This window comes from Elephas maximus, chromosome X (assembly GCF_024166365.1).
Source record: "Elephas maximus indicus isolate mEleMax1 chromosome X, mEleMax1 primary haplotype, whole genome shotgun sequence".
NCBI classification, from domain to species: domain Eukaryota; kingdom Metazoa; phylum Chordata; class Mammalia; order Proboscidea; family Elephantidae; genus Elephas; species Elephas maximus.
The window spans coordinates 90,115,513-90,127,222 of NC_064846.1; positions in this window are offsets into that span (position 1 = coordinate 90,115,513).

Below are 11,710 nucleotides of genomic sequence, written 5' to 3' on the forward strand. Positions count from 1 at the left end.
CATTTTGGTCCTAAGTACAAGTAATGATTGGAAACAATTACCCAGATTTTCAAGTTATATGAGACTGAACAACAGTACATTTGCAAATGTCTAGGTGACCATAGGCAAGGCACTCGAACCTCTCTGGACCTATTTTCTTATCCTAAGGTGATCACAGAAGGAGCCCTGGTCACGCAGTGGTTAAAAGTACTCTGCTGCTAACTGAAAATTCAGTGGTTCAAAACCCACCAACTGTTCTGAGGGAGAAAGATGTGGCAGTCAGCTTCCATGAAGATTTACAGCCTTGGAAACCCTATGGAGCAGTTCTACTCTGTCCTATAGGGTTGCTATGAGTTGGAATCAATTTGGCGGCAGTGGGTTTTTTTTTTTAGTTTAAGGTGATCACGTTGGACTAAACTGTAGTGCTCCTTCCAGATGTATTTAATTTTGAATATATGTCATTTGTGATATTCAGAGTTCATGTTGAATTAAATCAATTGAAATATAGGATGTTCTGTAGTGGGATGTCTGAAGAAGCTGTGGAATGCTTGTCGAGGCCATTATAGCTACAAATCTTTTTAGTAATATGCAATGAAATAGTATTTTTAGAAAGCTTGGAACAAATATGTTAATATTAGATCTTGATTTAAATGGGTTCTGCCCAATTCTGGACAAGAATGAGATCAACAACTGTAGTAATATACTAATATCATAGAAAAGTCAAAGCCAAAGGGCCTTTAGATAACATTTAAATCAGCCCCTTCATTTTTATTGCTGAAGAAAACCTGCCCGAGAAAGGCAAAGAAATTTACTGAAGCTTTTTATTCTAAGGAAAGGAGTACCTGGATGGTATAAATGGTTAACACACTTGGCTGCTAACCCAAAGGTTGCAGTTTCAAGTCCACCCAGAGGCACCTCAGAAGAAAGACCTGACAGTCAACTTATGAAAACTCAGCCATTAAAATCCCCATGAAACACAATTCTACCCTGATGCACATGGGGTTGCCATGAATTGGAGTTGACTGGATGACAACTGGTTTTATTCTGAGGAAATGCCTGAAGGTTTACCATTTTACAGCAAATTTCCCTTGGATTAGGTTTCACTCAAAGATGAAAATTACTCCCTGGAGACAAGGAAACCTTATTAGTACACCTTGATTGCTTCCTGACCTCTAGATCACTGGGAGGAGGGTCCTAATGAGAGAGGCATTTCCCAGTGGCACTTCAGAAAGTGGGAGGAGTTTCGATTGACTCCCTTTTATCTGTGAAAGTTGAATTTCGGTGGGGAGAAGGAGGGGCTTTAATTTAACTTTCAGAAGGAGGCAAAAACAATAATCTAGAGGTGACTCTTCAGAACTTTGTGTCCCTTTACCTATGTTCTCACTTTTCCTGTGCACATTTCCACTGACAACACTTTGTGTTTGGTCTTTGATGTTGAGTCCTGGATAGAGTATGATTCATGGTGGAAATGAGGGATGGTCTTCAGGGTCCTTTGGGTGACAATTTAAGGACATTCAGACAAACTGCCTGAAGAATCAAGTGATGATCAGTATATTCCATTTAGTGCTTTGTAAATAATGACTTCCAGCTGTAAAAACAAACAAAACTGTAAAATGCGTTGGCTGTGCCCAATATCCAGACTCAGAGGTGGTCATTTGTTTTGAACCTTGCAGCTTATAATGCCTGGGCTGGCCATGGCTCTGTGACCAGCAGATGCAGATAGCAAACTTTGGGTCTGAAGTTCTTTTTATAATCTTTAAATAAAATTAATGAAATGCTTTCTCCCCCAGAAAACAGTTCAAAGATTGTAACTTCTTTTGGGAAGCTGCCCTGACCTCCCAGTCTGGGTTCTACACCCTTCATCTGTTCTTCAGTGCACGCTGCCCTCTAGTACTCTGTCTTGTAACTGTCCTGTCCCGGACTAAACAAAATGCTCCTTGAGGACAGGAGCATTCTCTTACTCATCTTTGTATGTTCATTTTCTAACACACTTGCTTAGTAGATGCTCAGTACATTTTCATTGAATGAAGAAAAAAGAAAAAGGTTTACATTCTCGAGTTGTTTGCTGTCTCGTGGAGAGGACAGGCATGTAAACAAATGCAATCCTGTGTGCTAGTGGAAAAATACGTGTTATATTGTAAGTACACAGAAGGATCTAATCACTTTCTTGGGGTTGAGAGGGAAAGGAAAGGAGAAGGCCCCCTATAGGAACTGAATTAGTCACTAGATAGATTTTTTAAAGTACTGAAATGCTGAAATAAGTATTTTTGTTGGTATAGTATTGTTATTTCAGTACTTAAAAAAAATCTGAAGTCCAAGTCATTTACATCCCAAGTCATACCCAAGGAGTTCATGGTACTTGAGAATTTCCATGAACCAAAGATGTACTAGTTTTGTTCAAAAGCATTCTTACCACTCTCCTGTTTTTTAAAAATCCTTCTAAGGTGTCTTGTTTTAATTACTAATTCCCTGTTGTCAGTAACTCTGAACATCTTTTCTTATATTTATTACTTATTTGTATTTCCCTTAGAACCAATTTGGCTCCCCCGTCTAATTCCAGAGGTCTCCCATGGAGTTGTTTTAGAATCGAGGTGGGAAAACCTTAGGGATAAAAGAAAGAGGGGATAGTAGGGATTAAAGAAGAAGGAAGAAGAGAGGAGGCAGGTTTCCAGGACCCCTGAAAACCCAACAACTTCCCTTCCCCCATGGTTATATTTCTTTCCAAAGTCAAATACACTTTCACATGGCCTGACGCTTCCTCAGCAATTTCAATCAGGAATTTTCTTCCTCAATCATTCTGCTTGGAATGATTCAATCCAGAAGTACAGAGAATCCTTAACCATGAATCCTGGCCCTCTGTCAAGTGTAACAGCATCTGAGGACAACATGTACATGACTATGACAACAGTATCATATTTTCTACAAAACACCACTGATTTGGTAATATGCAAAACCAATACTAAAATATCAGTATTGTCATTTTCCTATGGTATAACTCATACTAGATTCAAGTCCCAATAGCTTAGCAGTAGACAGGAAGGTGGAATTCCCTGATAGTGACTAGTTAGCTAGTCCTAAAAATTAAGATAAAAAAAATTAAGATAGTACTAGTAATAAATATAACGAGAGATGGTGAGACAGATAAGGTTAACTATGCCGGTGGCTGAACAAAAGAGCTGTTAAAAAATTACCACCTAGAAGTTGGGTAAACAGGAACCACACCCTGTCCTGAGACAGATAGGGTTAACTGTGCTGGTGGAACAAAAAAGCTTTTAAAAGATTACCATGTAGAAGTTGGGTAAACAGGAACCCACCCTGTCAACATGAGAGAAGATTGAAACAACCCATGAATTACTATCTCCTTCTTAGTGTTTTTCTAGTCCCCTCCTCCTTTACAGGCTCCACATGCACAGAAAAACAAAGTGTGACCCCTGTTTAACCTTCCTTAGCCCTGGGAAGATGGCGATGTAGTGCCGAAGATCAAGTGCTCTTGCGCTATATCCCATAATAAGGGATGCCAAGGGCTACCAAGAGGACTCCATCTTGAATATGAGAGGATTCCGTCTTAGGTTCCAGATGCGTGCTCAACCTAATTAAAATACACTGCCATTCTGAGAAGTATCCAACCCTTGACAGAATCCCCCTAAATACTCATTACTCTGTTGTCTCCACCGAACCCATATAAGCCCCAGCCTTGCTTCCCTTTTTGAGTCAGTCTTTTGGAGAGGCTTAGATCCTTGCTGACTCCTTTTGCTTGACTCAAGCAAAATAAAGCTTGCTGAAGATGAAGTTTGTCTTTTGTGTGTATTCTTACTAGGGAAAACACAAGGACCCTTTGTGTCAGATTGGCAATTGGTAACAATGGTGCAAGATATATACTGAAAACTACAGAGCATTATTGAGAGAAATAAAAGAACACCTAAATAATTTGAAGGCTGTATTCTGTTCATGAAACCCTAGGTGGCACAAATTGTGCTCGATTGCTAACCCAAAGGTACCACCCAGTGGTACCATGAAAGAAAAGGTCTGGTGATCTGCTTCTGTTAAGATTAAAAAAAAAAAAAACACAGCCATAAAAACCCTACAGAGCTGTTCTACTCTGTAACACATGGAGTTACTATGAGTCAATCCACTGCATGGCAACTAAAAAAGACTCAGTATTATAAAGCTGTCAAATCTCATTGCAGTTCCAATCCAGGTACTGGCAGAATTTTGTGTACGTGAAGATTGAAATGCTGATTTTAAAATTTATATAAAAATATGAAGGGCCGTCTTGGGGAACGTCTAACTCAATTGGCATGACAAAGTTTATAAGGAGTATGTTCTACATTCCACTTTGGTGAGTAGTGTCTGGTGTCTTAAAAGCCTGTGAGCAGCCATCTAAGACACTCCATTGATCTCACCCCTTCAGGGGCAAGGGAGAACGAAGAAAACTAAAGACACGAAGGAAAGATTAGTCCAAAGGATTAATGGACCACTACTACCATAGCCTCAACCAGACTGAGTTCAGTACAACTAGATGGTGCCCAGCAGCCACCATTGACTGCTTTGACAGGGATCATAACAGAGGGTCCCAGACAAAGCTGGAGAGAAATATAAAACAAAATTCTAGCTCTCAAAAGACGAGACTTACTGGCCTGACAGAGACTGGATAACCCTGAGAGTATGGCCCCTGGACATGCTTTTAGCTCAGTAATGAAGTCACTCTTGAAGTTCACCCTTCGTCCAAAGATTAGATAGGCTCATAAAGACAAAATGAGACTAAAGGGGCACACCAGCCCGGGGCAAGGACTAGAAGGCAGAAGGGGACAGGAAACCTGGTAATAGGGAACCCAATGTCGAGAAGGGAGAGTGTTGACATGTCATGGGATTGTTAACCAATGTCATAAAACAGTATCTGTATTAATTGTTTAATGAGAAGCTAGTTTGTTCTTTAAACATTCATGTAAAGTACAATAAAAAAAAATGTGAAGGGCCAAGAATAGCCAAGGTACGTAAACAGTATACAAAACATTACTAACAATCCAGAGGAAAAACTAGATAACTGGGAGCTCCTAAAAATCAAACACCTATGCTCATCCAAAGACTTCACCAAAAGAGTAAAAAGATTACCTACAACTGGGAAAAAGTTTTTGGCTATTGCATTTCCGATCAGTGCCTGATCTCTAAAATCTACACGATACTGCAAAAACTCAACCACAAAAAGACATATAACCCAATTAAAAAATGGGCAAAAGATATGAACAGACACTTCACTAAAGACATTCAGATAGCTAACAGATACATGAGGAAATGGTCACGATCATTAACCATTATTTGAGAAATGCAAATAAAAACTACAGTGAGATTCCATCTCACTCCAACAACAAAAAAAAAAAATACAAGGATGGCATTAATCCAAAAAACACAAAATAAATGTTGGAGAGGTTGTGGAGAGACTGGAACACTTCTACACTGCTGGTTGGAATGTAAAATGGCACAACCACTTTGGAAATCGATTTGGCGCTTCCTTAAAAAGCTAGAAATAGAACTATCATACGATCCAGCAGTCCCACTCCTTGGAATATATCCTAGGGAAATAAGAGCCTTTACACGAACAGATATATGCACACCCATGTTCATTGCAGCACTGTTTACAACAGCAAAAAGATGGAAGTAACCAAGGTGCCCATCAACAGATGAATGGATAAATAAATTATGGCATATTCACACAATGGAATACTATGCATTGGTAATGAACAGTGATAAATCTGGTGAAGTCTTTCGATGAGCATAAGTGTTTAATTTTTAGAAGATCCAGATAGCTACCTAATCCTCTGGAGCTTGTGTGTTGTGGGTTGTGGTTTGTATCCTGTTAATGCTGTGTATTAGGGCCTCTGGTGTTGGTCATATTTTTTCACCTATGAACTTCATCGTTTTTCACTTTATATTTAGGTCTTTGATTCACTTTGAGTTAGTTTTTGTATATGGTGTGAGTTATGGGTCCTGTTTCATTTTTTTGCAAGTGGACATCCAGTTTTGCCAGCACCATTTGTTAAAAAGAGTGTCTTTTCCCCATTTGATGGACTTTAGTCCCTTGTCGAAGATCAGGTGACCATAGGTAGATGGATTTACATCGCAGTTCTCAATTCTGTTCCATTGTTCAATGTATCTGTTGTTGTACCAGTACCAGGCTTTTTTGACTGCCATAGCTGTATAGTCGGTTCTGAGGTCAGGTAGCGCAAGTCCTCCTACTTTATTCTTCTTCAATAGTGCTTTACTTATCCAGGCTTCTTCCCTTTCCATATAAAGTTAATGATAAGTTTTTCCATCTTTTTAAAGAATGTTATTTGTATTTGGATAAGGATTGCATTGTATTTGTAAATCACTTTGGGTGGAATTGTCATTTTCACAATATTGAGTCTACCTATCCATGAGCATGGTATGTTTTTTTCATGTACGTAGATCTGTTTTGGTTTCTTGCAGTAGTGTTTTGTAGTTTTATTTGTATCAGTCTTTCACATCCCTGGTTAGATTTATTCCCAAGTATTTTATTTTTTTAAGGGATATTATAAATGGTATTATTTTCCTGATTTTCTTTTCATTGTTCTCTTTATTTGTGTATAGGAATCCAACTGATATTTGCTTGTTTATCTTGTATTCTGGTGCTGAATCTATTAGTTCCAGTAGTTTTCTCATGGAGTTTTTGGTTTTTTTTACGTATAGTATCATATCATCTGCAAATAGGGAGAGTTTAATGTCTTCATATCCAGTTTGGATGCCCTTTTTTTCTGTTTCTTGCCTTAGTGCTGTAGCTAGGACTTAAAAACAACACAGTGTTAAATAGGAGTGGTGATAAAGGGCATCCTTGTCTTTTTCCTGTTCTCAAGGGAAATGTTTTCAGCCTCTCTCCATTGAAAATGATACTGGCCGTTGGTTTTGCATATATGCTCTTTATTATGTGGAGAGATTTCCCATCTGTACCTATTTTATTGAGAGATTTTATCAGGAATGGGTGTTGGACTTTGTCAAATGCCTTTTCTGTGGCGATTGAGATGATCATGTGACTCTTATTTCCTTTTATTTATGTGGTGGATTATGTTGATTAATTTTCTAATGCTGAACCATCCTTGCATACCTGGTATGAATCCTACTTGGTCGTGGTGTATTATTTTTTTGATATGATCCTGAATTCTCCTGGCCTGAATTCTGTTGAAAATTTTTGCATCTATATTCATGAGAGGTATTGGCCTGTAATTTTCTTTTCTTTTCTTTTTTTTTGGTGGTGTCTTTGCCTGGTTTTGGTATCAGGGTTATGCTGGCTTCATAGAATGAATTCTGAATATTGCTCCCTTTTCTATGTTCTGAAATAGTTTGGGTAGTACTGGTGTAAGCCCTTCTCTGAATGTTTGGTGTTATTTTTCAGTTAAGCCGTCTGGCCCAAGGCTTTTTTTTGTTGGGAGTTTTTTTTATTACCTTTTCAATCTCTTCACTTGTTATGGGTCTGTTCAGGTTTTCAACTTCATTTCGTGTTAGCTTGGGTAGGTCGTGTGTTTCTGGAACTTTTTCCATTTTCTCTAGGTTTTCAAATTTGTTGGAGTATAATTTTTCAAGATACTCTTTTATGATCCTTTTTATTTCATTTGGGTCTGTTGTAATATCCCCCATTTCATTTCTTATTTGTGTTATTTGCATCCTTTCCTGTTTTTCTTTTGTAAATTTGGCCAGTGGTTTGTCGATTTTCTTGATCTTTTCAAAGAACCAACTTTAGGTTTTGTTGATTCTATTGTTTTTCTATTCTCTATGTCATTTATTTCTGCCCTAACCTTTAATATTTCCTTTTTTCTGCTGGCTGTCAGCTTCTCTTGTTGTTCTCTTTCTCTTTGTTCAAGTTGTGTAGCTAATGTTTTGATTTTGTCCCTTTCTTCTTTTTGGATATGTGCATCTAGTGCTATAAATTGACCTCTGAGGACTGCCTTTGCTGTGCCCCAAAGGTTTTGGCATGATGTGTTTTCATTCTCGTTTGATTCTAGGAATTTTTTTATTCCAACTCTGATTTCTTCTAATATCCAGTGGTTTTTAAGTAGGGTGTTATTCAGTTTCCATGTAATTGATTTTTTTTTCCCTTACTCTTCCTGTTGTTAATTTCTACTTTGATGGCATTGTGGTCAGAGAAGATACTTTGTATTATCTCAATGTTTTGGGTTTTATTGAGGGCTGCTCTGTGGCAGAAGATGTGGTCTATTCTGGAGAATGTTCCATGTGTGTTGGAAAAGAATGTGTACTTTGCAGCCGTTGGGTGGAGTGTTGTATGTATGTCTATGAGGTCAAGTTGGCTGATTGTGCTCTTCAGTTCTTCTGTATCTTTGTTGAGTGTCTTTCTAGATGTTCTGTCCTTTACTGAGAATGGTGTGTTGAAGTCTTCTACTATTATTGTGGAACTGTCGATTTTTCTTTCCAGTGCCATTAGAGTTTGTTTTATGTATTTTGGAGCCCTGTCATTGGGTGTGTAGATGTTTACTATGGTTAAGTCTTCATGATGGATCATCCCTTTAATTATTATATAGTGCCGCCCTTCTTTGTCTTTTATGGTAGGTTTTGTTTTAAAGGCTATTTTATCTGAGATTAGTATTGCCACTCCTGGTCTTTTTTGGTAGTTATTTGCTTGATATATATTTTTTCCATCTTTTGATTTTTAATACATTTATGTCTTTGTTTCTAAGGTGTGTCTCTTGTAGACAGCATATTGATGGATCTTGTTGTTTTAATCCATTCTGTCACTCTGAGTCTCTTTATGGCTGCATTTAGGCCATTTATATTCAGTGTAATTATTGATAGGTGTGTTTATTGCTTTCATTTTATAGTGCTTTTTTTTTTTTTTTTTTTGCAGTGCTAACATTTTCTTTGTTCCTCTTACTCTCCTGTACTGAGTTACTTTTGTTTGTGGATTTCTTTTTCATTTCTTTTGTTTTTGTAGATTTTGTTTTGAGAGTTTATGTTTTTCTTCTTTATTTTGATGAGTAGGTTTGTTAACTTTCTTTGTGGTTACCTTGAAATTTACCCTTATCTTCCTAGGTTTGAACCAGTCTATCAGTACTTGGTATGGACTTGCCTTCCTTTCCATTAGAAAGTTCTGTACCTACACCATTTATACCCTCTTTTATTGTTCTGACTTTGTCATTTACAGAATAACCTCTTTGGTTCACTGTCGCAATTGTTTTGGTATTGTGTGGTCCTTGAGAGTTCATTTCCTAGGCTGGTATCTGGCTGGTACAGTCTTGCATTCTAGATTCAGGCTGTGGTCTGATATTTGTTTGTTCTCAGGCTGAAGAACTTCCTTTAATAATTCTTGTGGTTTTGGTTTTTACATATTCCTTTAATTTCTGTTTATCTGGAAATGCCCTAATTTCACCATCATATTTGAATGAAAGTTTTGGAGGATATCTAATTCTTGGTTGACAATTTTTTTCTTTCAAGGTTGGTTAAGGTTTTATATATATGTCATCCTATTGCTTGGTTTCTGCCGAATAATCAGGGCTTATTGTCTTCTTGTTTCTCCTCTGTATGTGACTTTTTGTTTTTCTCGAGCTGCTCTCAGGATTTTTTGTCTTTGGTTTTAAAGAGTGTAATTATGATATGTCTTGGTGTTTTTCTATTGGGGTCTATCCTATATGGGGTTTGCTGAGTTTCTTGGATGGTCGGCTTTTCATCATTCATGATATTAGGGAAGTTTTCTGTCAGCAATCCTTCAATGATTCTCTCTGTGTTTTGTGTTTTCTTTCCCTATTCTGGAACCCTGATCACTCGTCAATTTTTGCTTTTGATTTTACCCCACACAATTCTCAGGGTTTTCTCTTTTTTTTTTTTCAGTCTTTTTTCTGATTTTTCTAAAACAGAGTTGTATCCAAGTGTTTGTCTTCAATTTTGCTGATCTTGTGTTCCATCATTTCAAATCTGCTCCTCAGCCCTTCTAGTACACTGTCCATTTCTGAAATCTTGTTATTTATCTTTTGGATTTCTAATTGTTGTTTTTGTATGATTTCTAGTTGTGAATTTATTTTGGCATTTTGCTCCTGTATTAGTGATTTCTTCCAATGTTTTTGTCAGTATTTTCCATGAATCTGTCTGCCTTTTCCAGAAATTTGTCTATTTTTTTCCTCATTTTTGTCTGCTTTTTGCTTCATCTCTTGGATAGCTTTTAATATTAGAGGTTTGAATTCCCTGTCAGGTAGTTCTAGTGCCTTTTTTTCTACTGGAAAGCCATCTGGTGTTTTATTTTGGATGCCACCTGGAACTAGTCTGTCCTATTTTTTTTTTAATATGTTTTGATATTGTCTGCTGTCTTTGGGACATTCAGTAGTTATTTTCTTCATTTCTTGATTGTACATTTGTTCGTTTCATCCTGGTTTTTTGGTTTATTTGGTTATGTCTTAACAGGTGGGCTGTGCATTCTTTGTTGTTTGCTTGTCTGTAGTCGCACTATTTTTCACCTCCTTGTCAAATGAGTGGGGCCAATCACTCAGCTATGGTGCAGCAGGGCAGGTCCAGCTGAAGGTGAGGGGCTGGGATGGGTTGTTTGTGGCATGTACTAGGGCTGACAGGGTGGGCCACGAATCAGTGCTGGGCAGGTTCTGTTAGTCCATGCCTGTGCTGCTCCGAAGTGTCATGTTCAGTGCACAGTCCAGATAGGCAGGACAGAATGGGGAGGTTGTGATGTGTGGAGCTAATATGGGTATGGGAAAGAAGAGAGAGAAACAGGAGCCAAACAAAAGCAAACAAAGGAAAAAAAAGAGTGCTAAGAGAGCTTGCCATTGTAGTGAAGAGATGAGAAACTGAAAAGTGGAGAAAAGCAGAAAGGAAAAGAAAATGAAAAAATAACTAGATTAAATTTTGGAAAAGAAAAAAAAAAAAAGCCCCCAGGGGTCCCATTGGTGTGGCAGCCATGACTGGCGAAGTCGCTCCCTGGCTACGCAGTATAACCTTGCTAGTTGGGGTATAGATGTCACACAGGAGCATGTATTCAGGAGATGGGAAAAGAAGGTAAGTATAGACAGACAAGAACTGAGAAATGAAGAAAGACAGAAAGGGAGAAAGAGAGAAGGATAAAAAAGAAAGAATGAATGAAAGCAATGCCCCCCGGGATTGTGGCTGCACAGATTGGGGGACTGGGTCCTAAACCATAGAGCGCAGCCTGGCTAGCAGGGGCTCCCACGTGCAAAAAGGAGAAAGAAAACAAACAAACAAATGAAGCAGAAGAAAACAAAACAAACAACAACAACAGAAAACCAGGGATCCCACCAGCGTGGTGTTGCAGGCCAGGGGAGTGGTTTCCCAGTTGAGCAGGGCTTCACAGCCTTTCAAAAAGAAGCAAAGATGGCACGCGGAGCCAGGTGTTCAAAAGAAAGAAGGGGGAGGTGGTTGGAGACACGGAAGAAACCAAAAGAGATGGAAAAGAGCAACACCAGCTTAAGGACCCGGCCAGTGTAGGCGAGGAGAATCCAAGTGGCCTGGGATGGAAGCAGTTGGCTGGTGGGAAGCAGAGGAGGCCAAAGTGGGGGGAGAAGGGTCGGGGTTAGGAAAACGTATATCACTCATTACTGGTTGCTCTGTCTCCTGCTGGGAAGTTCTTGAAGCTGCTTTCCCGTACTTTCTGTCCACTAATCTGCAATTTGGGTGGGTCGAATCCAAGCGGCACAGATGCCGCACCTCCCGGCTGGCTGAGCCACTGCAGCCAGCCAGGATGCTTGGAGGT